This window comes from Triplophysa rosa, linkage group LG9, assembly GCF_024868665.1.
Source record: "Triplophysa rosa linkage group LG9, Trosa_1v2, whole genome shotgun sequence".
NCBI classification, from domain to species: domain Eukaryota; kingdom Metazoa; phylum Chordata; class Actinopteri; order Cypriniformes; family Nemacheilidae; genus Triplophysa; species Triplophysa rosa.
In genome coordinates this window covers 24,442,134-24,454,145 of record NC_079898.1, presented here as the reverse complement: position 1 = coordinate 24,454,145, position 12,012 = coordinate 24,442,134, and positions in this window count along the sequence as shown.

Genomic DNA, 12,012 nt, shown 5'->3' with positions numbered 1-12,012 from the left:
TCTTGTTTTACACATTTACACATCAACTATATTTTATCCTCATTTATTCTGAGCAGTTATGCTATTGTAATTCTCACAAGTAAATTAAGTCAAGTTTATTTTTACAGACTGTTTTAGTGACGACAACATAAACGTTATGTCTCAGACTTCCGGTAGACCACCGCAATAAATCAATAACTGTTGAGTAGTTTTGATACAATTTAATGCGACGAATATACGGTAAAATATGAACTTAAATGAATATAAATTCAGTATAAAATAAATTATATTATATGCAAACACAGACTGGAAGTTAATTTCAGACCAGCCAGTCTGTAGCGCTTTTTATCATTTGCATTTTATCAAAGCAGCTGTACAGGGAAAAACATGTGTTAAACCAAACAATGGACAAATAACAAAGTTAACATGGCTTGATTTTAATGTTTTTTTTTCTTCATTTTTTACTGGAAAATAAGACCGATACTAAGCTTGAAAATGATTTTTGCATGGAAGGAAGTTTTACGCTTTATAAGAGCCAAGACGTTACCTTTGTCATACAAGCCTACTCGCAACTTATACATTTAAATATTTGTAATATGAGTCAATACCTTTAGTGTGATTGTGTATTTGTGTTCACAGGTCTTGTAGGTAATGTTTGTCTCGGATCTAAAGGGGTCAGTGATTTGTCAGTTCTTGACTGTGAGAAACGACTCATTCCGGCCCACAGACCGAGTGATAATAATAAATGTGCTGGATGTTGTTGGAGAGTGGGCAGGGAGTTGAGTTCCTGACACTGTTAACTCTCACCCGATGACCATTAACACAGACTCCCTATGACTCTACACGAAACTAATGTCTTTAACAGACTAATGTACAGTTTATAGCCTGATTTGAGCTAAATAAGCACTGTTTATGAGACTTGTTCATATTATGGGTTATTTAAAGTGTTAAGCATAACCAACAGCTTTGGAGATTCCTGAAAAGACTTTGTTAAATATAAACTTAATATAAGCGTATTATATAATAGCATATTACAGAAAATTCAAGGCTAAACTTCGCGTGAATTAAATTGTGTTTATAACATAAGACAAATGAAAATTTAGGCTTAAAGGGATATTCACACAAAACTATTGTTGTCCGTCATCGTTTATTCACGCTTATGTGGTGGAAATTCTGTATGTGCGACTTTCTTCAGTGTAACACAAGAGAAGATATTTTGAGAAATGTCTCAGTGGTTTTGTGCATACAAGGGAAGTCAATGGGGACCAATGTTGTTTGGCTACCAACTTAAAAAAAATATCTTCTGTCGTGTTCTGCAGAAAAAGGAAGTCATACAGGTTTGAAATGTGAAACGTGCTGAAAGAGTGAGCAAATGATGAAAGATTTTACTTTTTTTTTTTTTTTGAAGGACTATCCCTTTAAATGCCTAAAGCACAACCACAGGGCACGCAGAGATACGTGCACTGAAGGTATGGCTTTATACATTCTGCTAAATGGAACCAACACCTGTGACCCAGTTTCAACAAACTGCATCATGAGTCCCACAAATCTGAGCTTAAACACAAGTGATTTATGAATGGTCTCCATCACACACAGTGACGTGTAACCTGTAACCAGCGTGATAAAGAACATGGTATGAGTGGAAGTCGAGGTATGAAGTCTATGGAGCTGTGCCATTTAATACTTTATACTCAAGGTAAGAAGGCTGCCAGACTCATTTAATATTCGTTTAATAATTCACTGTTACCTGGCACGTAGAAAATGTACTTTGACATGCAAAAAATATTTCGGAGTATATCTGTAAATCACAGGTGACTGGATATGATGGGTCATTTCTTAATTTATGGTCACCTGACAAAAACTCCAGTTTCCGAGATAAAGAGGGCAGCGTGTTTTATATCATTCTTTCTTACACATGCAGTTTTCACAAACCGACCCGGTGAAGGCATCTGAGCGGACAGAATGTTGCATTTAGTTTGGATACTACATTTTGTTTCCATAGAACGCCTATTTAATACACAGCCGGTATATGTACTAACCAAGAGGTAAACATGGTGACTTATAAGGCCAGAAAGATGCAAGTATGCAAATGCAGAAACAAATGTTTGGTCCATGCATTGCAAGCGTGCAGACTGCAGTAGTCAAGGATGCAACACAAAAGAAGATATTTAAAGAAATGTGTCAGTGGTTTTGTGTTCATACAATGGAAGTCTGTAGGGTCCAATGTTGTTTGGTTACCAACGTTCTTCAAAAAATCTTTTTCAAAGGGTTGGAATTACATGAGGGTGAATAAGCTGTCTTTAAACTGAACATCTTTATTTTGTTGTCCTCAAAGAGAATCTTGTTGAAGTAAAACTACTCTTCTGCATGACATGAAAACGAACTGTTCAATGCTCCTTACAGTAATACTGAGAATGCACTGCAGTTTGGGCAGCTGTGTGCGTTGCGGTTCGGATTTGATGAGTGTTCAGTCTTGTCAGACATCAGTCTCTCACTTCTGTGTCAGCAAAGAGAGAGATGTCTAATCAAATAGCGCCTTCAGACTCGCTGCTTGCCAGACTCTGTGTGAGAGATCCAAACAGAGCTCCTGCAGTACTGCCAGTCAGATCTGAAGGCAGATGGGCAGATCAGTCACATCCAGAGACCTAATATTTCTGATAAATATCGGGTTTATTTTGCCAAATTACACATGCATGTTTTGCAGTTTAGTTAATTATTTCCTTCAACACATTTGGCAGACAATTTGATCCAAAATGACTTGTAGTGCATTCAAGATATATTTACATTTATGCATTTGGCAGACGCTTTTATCCAAAGCGACATTGCATTATACTAAACGTTTTTTTGTTTCTAAAGTCTGTGGCATACTTCGTTTCTTTACGCGTACAGACGAACGCACAGCCTTGCAAAGTATACTGCTTTTGACTCATACGCGTACACACGGGTTTTGACGCATGCGCATTACGACATATTGCAATATCTCCAGATTATAGAGATGGGAGGGTCTGTAATTCTTTCAATTGGAGAACCCGTAACGGCTAACAAAACCCATTGACATCCATTCAAAATCTAGCATCCGGTCTCCTTTCCTGCATTCCGCTGAAGCCAGGGCGTTAGCATTAGCGTTACGGTTTTTTGCCTAATGGTTGCAGGCTTTCCTTTTAAAAGGGCTTTGATATCTCTCCGGGTCTACAACCTTGTTGGAAAAAAACGCATATGCTGGTTTGGTATGTTTTGATGCTGGTTTAAGCTGGTCATGTGCTGGTTTAAGCTGGTCAAACCAGCATCAAAACATACCTAACCCAGCACATGCTGGTTTTTTCAACAGGGAATGGTCAGGTTTTCTTCTACTACCTTGAATCGATGCTCCCAGGACACGGTTGCCACCTGGTGGTTACTGCAAAAAAAGAATGCGCTACCTGCGAGGTTACAAAAATTCCGGCGGTGCGTGTACAGTACGCGCGTACTATTCTGATGACGATCGCGTGAAAAGGGAACTATACTTCGGGCTTAAGTACAGTATGTGCAATCCCTCGAGTCGAACCTATGACCTTTGCGTTGCTAACGCCATGCTCTAACCACTGAGCCACAGAAAAGCAACATATTATAATCAAAGAGCTACAGCACCATTTATTCAACACACAATATTAGTCAGTTTTACTACACAGCATATTTTGTAGCTCAGTGTGCTAGCAACGTAAAGGTCATAGGTTTGAGCCCCACTTTGGGCTCCTGTATGTCTTCATATATTTCATTGAATTATACTCATCAGTCCACATCAAAGAGACTCTTGTAGTCTTATCTTGATGGGATATTGCAGTGCTGTAGAACAGCATTAACAGGGATTTAAGGGTTCTCAAATCCACCTCTAATCCACTCAAACCCTTGTCCTCCACCGGCTGGCCAGCCATGCGCGAGCGATCCACGGATTTCAGTGCGGCGTCCGGTAACAGCCTTCCCACCGTTTCCTAATGCTGCGCTCTCTCTCAATTAGCCTCATGTTTCTCTAACATTTCTTGCAAATGTTTTCCTGAGACAGAACGATTTGTTCTGGGTGATAGCAAGTGAAAGCAAATTACCACTGGATTAATGGCGTGTGTGTGCGTGTATGCGCATCTCGCTTGTGTTGGCCTTTGCGAGCATGAAGATGTTTTTCTAATGAAATTAAGACGGTCAGCAGTGTGCATTGTTATTTACTGTCATTAGTCAGATATCTGGGTGGAGGATGACTGCAGAGTCTTTGGGTGTCTGATGTGATTTGTGTTAATAGAGTCGAGCTGAAATTACATCCTGTGTTAATACACACTTTGCCCACTCAGAGGTTTAAATGAGCGCTCAATCTTGGGCTTTTAGTGTCGACAGTGTCCTCTCTCTTTTTAAATGGTCTTCCTCGCATTCTCTTTTATTTCTGTACTTCTGTTCCCGTCATTTAAAGGAATTGTTTTTCAGTTTAACAATGACATTTCGCTTATTGGGATCATAGCTGTCTTTACTACAAAATGTAAAAAAAACACATTTTTCCTTGGCTAAAACTAAAATGTTCGATTAACAGGTTATATCCTGGTTCACCATGACAGAAATGATTCAACTATGGGATAAGGTTTAGATCAAGGTTAAGGTTGCAAAAGATCTCCCTTTGTCAAGAAAACAGCAATAAACATCCGCAGCTGTATATGTTTTTTCTTCATTATTGCAATTTGCAAACTCTAGGAGAAGGGTGGCTATGCTTTTAAGATGCCAGGATATAACAGGTATGAGTTTGCGATTTGGAAGTTATTCCATAGTTTTGATGAGTTCCCTATATTTTCCAAAATGAGAATATGTAAAAAGATTAAGTGTTTTAAAACTTTTCGAAAGTAGTGCATACGAATGAGTGAATAGGCGTTAACAACACATCGTTGCTGCTTTTCTGAAACCTTGTATGTCCAAATTCGCTGTTTTTCAGGAAATAGAAAAAAACACGGTAACACTTTACAATAAGGTGCTATTAATTAACATTAGTAAATGCATTCGCTAACATTAGATAACAATGGACAATTTAGTTTTTCAGAATTTATTAATCCTTGTTAATGTTAGTTCATGTCAATACAGTTATTCATGTTAGTTCATGGGGCATTAACTAATGTTAACAGTGACCATGTTTGATTTTAATAATGTATTAGTAAATGCTGAAATGAACATGAATTAACATTAATAAGTGATGTATTAGTATTGTCCATTGTTAGATCATTTTAGCTAATGCATTAACTAATTGTTAATAAATAGCACCTTATTGTAAAGTGTTACCTATTTGCAAAACCCAGTGACCAACATAAAGGGTGACTAATGGTAAATATTTATGTCAAAAAATGAAAATCACGAAATATGGAGATACAAGGTTTTAGAAGGACAGCAGATACTGTAAATTCGAAACGGTAAGTAAAACACTACACAAATGAATAACTTTATTCTCGAGAAAATTTCAGTCACTCTTTTAGGAAACTCATGCTTTATACTGTAGGACTGTACAAAAGTAAAACCTTTCTTGTATTGGGATGCATGTCCTTGTTGACATCACAAACCAAATAAATGCCTTTTACTAGACACATTACATTCCCCGTTGTCCTAATCCAAATCAGACCTCATTCAATTTTATTGTGGTACTCCAGCCTTTTCCCCATTTTTCTCTTTGTTTGTGGGAGCAGATTGAGCTCTCAGCAGGTAAGAAACTCTGAGGCGTGAGGAGCATCGTGTCCATTCAGTGTATTATGAGCAGCTCAAAAACCGTGCTGTTCGTCGAGTGTGAAAAACTGGACCGCTTTCTTTGAACACTTAAGTCTGTTTTCTAGCTGTTATCATCTGAGTTCTCGCGTGTTCTTTGGGTTGGGTTGTCTGTGGACAGCTCAAGAATAAACTAGTGACTAGTAACAACAGTGTATTAAAAAGTAAAATAAAGGATTCGCTGTCAGATGAAGTATTGTAGCAAGGGTAATGACTAACGATTGGAATAGGAGTGATATGTGCGGGAAAGTCACGTCAGGATGATATATGATGACTCCGCTGCAGTCTGCACATCTGATCCAGGAACAGTGCTTGATTACACATGAGGTATTCATTTTACCATTACAGTCTTAAAATACATGATTGTCTTCAGTTGTGAAATCAGTGGTTCACTGCGATTTCAATGTTTTTCTAATCTGTCATTTTTATCATTTAATCTGTCAGAATAAAAAAAAACAATTATGTTTTTAGTATGGTCTAATAGATCATATTCATAGCATATCACGCATGATATTTTTAAGTGTAAAAATGTGATTACAAACACAGTGAAAATTAGGTGAAGTGTTCTGGTGTCAACACATCAGGTGTGTGGACAGCTGTGTTGTTGCTGATCTCATGATGTCCAGAAATGATGTTGTTTGAACATTTTAATTTCTCCTGTCTCTTTTACTGTCTCTCTTCTTGTCGGGGTGGCTTCTGTTATTGATTTTCTGTCCCTTGGACTCCTAAAACAAACCAAAGTGGAGGAGATTGCGCTCCCTCTCTCTCTCTCTCTCTCTCTCTCTCTCTGACAGGGGGTCTTTTCCGGTGTCTATCTGCTTTCTGTTGTCCGTGAGCTGAGAGGGCACCAGTGTCACGGAGAGCTTTAGTGTTTGGTGTGTTTGGAGCAAACGGCTTTGGAATATCAATCAGACGCTCGGAGTGAAGCAGCAGGAAAAGTCAGAGACTCATCTGATGGCAGACTGATGGAGAGACTGTGAACCTCAGCCCACAGGGACACAAGCCCTGCCCCGCCCACTTACCTCTGATTGGTGGAGAGTTAAAGATAGTTCTTTAACCAACTATGACCACATAGTGAATCTATGAACAAAACCCTTTTGAGAATAATCTTTGACATTTTTATTTCTGAATGATAATTTTGTGATCTCTGTCTAATTTTTGATATTGTAGAGCAAAAGATTGTGGGTTTGATTCCCAGGAAACACATATACTGTATATCGTAGAGGTCCGCTGTGTATTTTTTTGGAGGATCTATTGACAGAAATGCAATATAATATACACCATGGTGCAATATTTATACACCATGAAACGGTATGTTTGCATTACCTTAGAACGAGCTATTTCTATCTGCGTACACCGCGGGTCCCCTTACATGGAATTCACCATGTTGTTTCTACAGTAGCCCTAAACGGACAAACTGCTCTACAAAGCGTGTTTCATAAATATGTTATCTTCTAGCGACATCTAAGTTCTGTGTCAGCCACCGTAGTGCTTCAGAAGGGAGGTGGTGAAGTGAGCCGCTGGTTGCAATTTGCATCCTCACCACTAGATGCCGCTAAATTTCATCCACGGGACCTGTAAAACGCACTGTAATTTGCTTTGGATAAAAGTATCTGTGTGGAATGTGTAAATGCAATTTTGGTTTCCAACGTGACCTCTACAACTTCTCCCCGTCTGTCATTGTCCCATTACCATCCACCTCACGCTGCTGTGTGCACATGCACCTGCTTCTGTATTTACCGTATGTTCAGTCAAATCAAAATGTATTTAACATTTCTCACATTATCACTGTTTATTATAGTTTAGAAAATGGTAATAAACTGTGTCAGAACAAGTTCATCTCGATAATGTCAGATAACTTTGATTGAAAGGTATGAAATGGATTAGATTGAATAGCTGTCAGCTGTTAAATTAAAGTGCACAATTAGATAATACCAATTTAGGGCAACCAATTACCATACAATGCTTAGTTTGGTTTAGTCTGTGGTGTAAAAAGGGTCACATTAGCAAAGAAAAAAAACACTTAAGCAAAACACGGTCAGGTCGAAGTGTCTATAATTTGGTCTGAATAATTTTACTGGTGGTCCACTGTATGAATATGTCACGGTTTACTTTATTTTGCTATCCTCACCTACATAAATGAGCTGTAGTGTCCTGCATCCACTATAGTAAAAAGCATCAAAAATTATATCTGGTGTCTGAATAATTGTTTGTTGTTTGACTGTATGTGTTTATGACAGTAAATTTTTATTCACCAGTTTTGGGGGTTCCATTACCAGTAAACAGTTAAAATTTCATGCATGCACGCACACACACATGCACACACACACACGCACACGCACAGATTACAGAAGCAGGATGTTAAATTATGCTGTATTTATATATTGAGTAATCGCATTATATTCTTTGCCGCTGTTAAAAATAGCAACATCCTAAATATGAGAATGAAGGTATAGAAAGGGGTTTATTTCTGTAACACTAGCCTCAACAAATAAAAGTCCAAGATGTTTACACTTTTAAAGGTACAAAACTAGATTTCCTAAAAACTTCCCCCAACTTTCACTGGTCAGACAAGCAGAGTTTTCTGAGATTTCTGTTAGCCCTGGTGCTAAATGATTTTGGCTCGGAAAATGAAAAGATTATCAGAAGCTCCTGTTGGTTTAGTCCTGCTTATTTTTAGTCTGAACTCTTTTATGCTCTGTCAGTCTCTAACTTTTCACTTCAAAACAGCCATGCGTCAGAGCTGCGGTGCATTCAGACTGTCAAATTAAACTCAATGTCCTTCACTCCGCCCACAACATCTGATTCTTCCCAACGAAACAGTGTGAAAGATGAACTAGAGGAGATTGATTTGCTTCTCACGAGTGCCGTTGATTCATTTGATTGTAAACAGCCATTATGCTCTGTCTTGGAACGATTGTGATATGAAATATAATGCTGTATTTAAAAGCATTATGTCAGAAATTGAATTACTGGCTCACTCTGCGTGTGGATATTCTCTGTGGTGTTTAAAAAAAGGATGTAACTGCTTTAGGTTTGGTTTGGATCTTTAAATGAATTGATTTTAACTCTCATTTCAGGTCCATCAGCAGTGCGCTTCAGGATGAAGAGATGCAGGAGGAGGGAGACAGCTGGACGGTCCGAGCGTGACCGGCTCACTGAAGTGTAGCACATCACACGAAACACGTTGACATTGTGTGCTCGGGTGTCAAACTGATCTAGTTTTGCGCTTCTGTAATTTGATTGACAATAAGAACGAAATATGATTATTCATTTGCCTATGTATAGATGCGTGTAAGTGAGAACTAAATCGACATAAATATGTTTTTGGGATGTTGTGTTTGGTAAATCATATATAATATTCTCTTAGGGTTAAAGCGGGTTAGTCTACAGTACAGTAAGTACAACATATACGAAGAATGGAAGTCTATGGTTTGTCCTCATCGGGACAGTTGGGTAAACGTGTGCGTGTGCTGGATTGAGAAGTTGTGATGGAATATGTCAGCGAGAAGAGCGAGTCCATCACTCTTCACCACCTTTACTCTCTCTCAGGAGAAGATCTGTTTGATTGAATGCAGGTTAGTGAGAGAGCAGAACTGGTCATGCGTGTGTGTTTCTTGTTTTCCAAGCCTCAACTTCCAGTCTGAGTAAAATGCCAACAGATCTTCTCAATAAATGCCACCTCCAGGGGATGGAGGCAGGAACACAGGAGATAATAAACAGATGATTACTAATCATCTGTTGAAGACTACAGAAGCATGATGTAGATGAACGTGTGTTAGGTGGTTGCCATGGTGTTGTGTGGATGTTTGTTAGGTCCATGTCAGAAAGCCTTTGATTAGCATCACCATGGCTAACGCTCATATTTATATTGACAAATTGTCTATCAGTCTACCTGTCTGTCTGTCTGTCTACCTGTCAGCCAATCTGTCTGTGTGTCTGACTACCTGCCTGCCTGCATGTCTGTCTGTCTTATCTATCTGCCTGCGATCCTACTGTCTGTCTGTCTTATCTATCTGCTTGCCTGCCTGCGATCCTACTGTCTGTCTGTCTGTCTGTCTGTCTTATCTATCTGCCTGCCTGCGATCCTATCTGTCTTCTATCTGCCTGCGATCCTACTGTCTGTCTGTCTTATCTATCTGATCTATCTGCTTGCCTGCCTGCGATCCTACTGTCTGTCTGTCTTATCTATCTGCCTGCCTGCGATCCTACTGTCTGTCTGTCTTATCTATCTGCCTGCCTGCGATCCTATCTGTCTTCTATCTGCCTGCGATCCTACTGTCTGTCTGTCTGTCTGTCTGTCTTATCTATCTGCCTGCCTGCGATCCTATCTGTCTTCTATCTGCCTGCGATCCTACTGTCTGTCTGTCTGTCTTATCTATCTGCCTGCGATCCTACTGTCTGTCTGTCTGTCTTATCTATCTGCCTGCGATCCTACTGTCTGTCTGTCTGTCTTATCTATCTGCCTGCGATCCTACTGTCTGTCTGTCTGTCTTATCTATCTGCCTTCCTGCCTGCGATCCTACTGTCTGTCTGTCTGTCTGTCTGTCCGTCCGTCTTATCTATCTGCCTGCGATCCTACTGTCTGTCTGTCTGTCTTATCTATCTGCCTTCCTGCCTGCGATCCTACTGTCTGTCTGTCTGTCCGTCCGTCCGTCCGTCTTATCTATCTGCCTGCGATCCTACTGTCTGTCTGTCTGTCTTATCTATCTGCCTTCCTGCCTGCGATCCTACTGTCTGTCTGTCTGTCCGTCCGTCTTATCTATCTGCCTGCGATCCTACTGTCTGTCTGTCTTATCTATCTGCCTGCCTGCGATCCTACTGTCTGTCTGTCTGTCTGTCCGTCTGTCTTATCTATCTGCCTGTGATCCTACTGTCTGTCTGTCTGTCTTATCTATCTGCCTGCGATCCTACTGCCTGTCTGCCTGTCTGTCTGTCTTATCTATCTGCCCGCCTGCGATCCTACTGTCTGTCTGTCTTATCTGCCTGCGATCCTACTGCCTGTCTTATCTATCTGCCTGCGATCCTACTGTCTGTCTGTCTGTCTGTCTGTTTTATCTGTATCTTTACCAGTGAAGCAGCACACAAAGATGAATACACTGTAAAAAATGATTTGTTGTTTTTTGTTGTTTCAACTTAAAAAAATAAGTTACCTTGTTGCCTTAAAATTTTAAGTTAGTTCAACTTAAAAATATTAGTTCACTTAATGAATATGTTGCAAACTCGTTGTGTTGACTAATATTTTTAAGTTGAACTAACTTAAAATTTTAAGGCAACAAGGTAACTTATTTTTTTAAGTTGAAACAACAAAAAACAACAAATCATTTTTTACAGTGTATGCATATATATTTTTCTTTTTCCATGGCAAAACACGTCCAAGTTTGTCTCCTGAGAGAGAGAGAGATGTTACGAGACGTTTTCACAGACTCTAGGAATAGCCGGACGATGTTCTCTTCATTTCTATTTCACTGGGACATGAGTGATCTCGTCATTAGCACAGCAACACTGTCAGACAGAGAGATGGGGGGGGGGAATGGTACGAGCATGTGTTTAGCGTGTGGCAGGAAGTGCTGCTCTACTAACCGTGTGTGAACTCCTGTCGTGCGCCGCATTTCCTCTATTACACTGAGATTCAGAAGACACCTGTCAAAACGTCTCGGCCAAACAGGAAGTCATCCCGTGTTCGAGTAAATGAGTTATATGAGAGTCAGTTTTGTCACTATTCTGGAATCTTTTCTGCTCATATTTAACCCTCTGCTGTATAAGTACATTTTAAAATGAAGGTTAAGAAATGATAAAGAAGTATTATTTAAAGCCGCTTCACATGTTAACAAATACAACCTTTTTGTTTATATCCTTAACCAGTGCAGTGTAAAGTCATGTGGGCTGGTGTTCTGACTCATATCTGGACTTGAGGAAAGCTGCTCAATGCCTTCAGCGCCCTTAAAGATCTTTTGGCATTACAGTAATGCCTGTCATACAATACGTCTCACGAGTGATTTCAGTTTGTGGTCGGTTTGAGGCGTTCCCCACCAATGCGTTGATGCCCTGAAGTATGTCATGTGCCGTAGCGCAGCAGAATGTTCTCTGTGCAGGCTCATTGTACTCCATTCTGTTAATTGGTCTTTAAGACCATCTGCAGGCTAATTGACTGCCGGCTGTTCAGAAAATGCCATTAACTTCGCAACCTTTGCGCAGTCAATTCATCAATAAAAAGTCGTCGGTTATATAGTCTCCATTCAAATATAATGAGCAGTCTTGATGGCTGGGCTC